Source organism: Penaeus monodon, chromosome 20 (genome assembly GCF_015228065.2).
Source record: "Penaeus monodon isolate SGIC_2016 chromosome 20, NSTDA_Pmon_1, whole genome shotgun sequence".
In the NCBI taxonomy this organism is placed as follows: Eukaryota; Metazoa; Arthropoda; class Malacostraca; order Decapoda; family Penaeidae; genus Penaeus; species Penaeus monodon.
In genome coordinates, this window is record NC_051405.1 from 30867437 (window position 1) to 30868370 (window position 934).

At 34.5% G+C, this 934-nt stretch overlaps 1 protein-coding gene across 2 annotated transcripts in view; it reads left to right on the forward strand.

Annotated features, from left to right (window-relative positions):
• Positions 1 to 934, forward strand: part of LOC119585766 — a gene marked incomplete at its 3' end in the record, with an annotated part of 12085 nt that overhangs the window by 8316 nt on the left and 2835 nt on the right.

Below are 934 nucleotides of genomic sequence, written 5' to 3' on the forward strand. Positions count from 1 at the left end.
GACGCCAGGATTACCAAGCTGAGAGAAAAAATACTGCTAATTTTCTTTCGCATTTTCTTCTCGAAATGAATTTTTATTTCACTTGTTTGTTTGCACAGCTATCGAGTTTGAGAGATCACCAAACAGTAATGGTTATAACTAGAGTTTTAATTACACAGACTTTACTGAATCGTATTCCTCCGAAGCCAGATCACTGGGTAAACACGAACTACACAAACAACTTGCTACTGACGTCATTTTCAAACTCATTGCACCACAAAAAAAAAGAGTGCGTGCAGACTTGCTTTTATATCTTTCTCCTTTTGAGGTTATTTATTCAGATGAATTTGTGAGGGAAATTTTACATTTCGGGAATTTTCTTTGAAGGAAAACTTAGAACAATGGGATGTATTTCATCAGCAATTTTACTTAAGAATATGAGTATATATTTAGAATGCAAATTTAGGTTTTCCATACTTAAGTGAAAGGTAAATACCCCCCCCCCCTCCTCCACGTATATATGAGAATCTTACAGAAGTTTGGTATGAACAGACATGTAGTTTTCATAAAAAAAGGCCTAATGGAACCTCTTCATTACAGAGAATTATTCTTACTCACCTCCCCCCCCCCAACACTCACACAGGAGACCAAACCTTTCAGAAAAAATGTCTCACTGGTAGAATCCCCTAAAGAGTTATAAGAAAAGCAGAAAGAAAGAAAAAGGTTCCGATCTTACTTAGAACTGGCCTCATTTCATTCAAAAAGATAATAAGTGGAACGGATACATTACATTTCTTATACCAAGAAAAAGATGACTGTTTATTTATCGATTTATTTGTTTTGCAAAAATGTAGCTTTTTGGAAAGCTGTAATATATGACTGAAACAAAAACAAAAAAAATGCGTTAAGAATATTAGGACTAGTCTTGTCTTCATCCGTCAATAAGCAAAGTCAA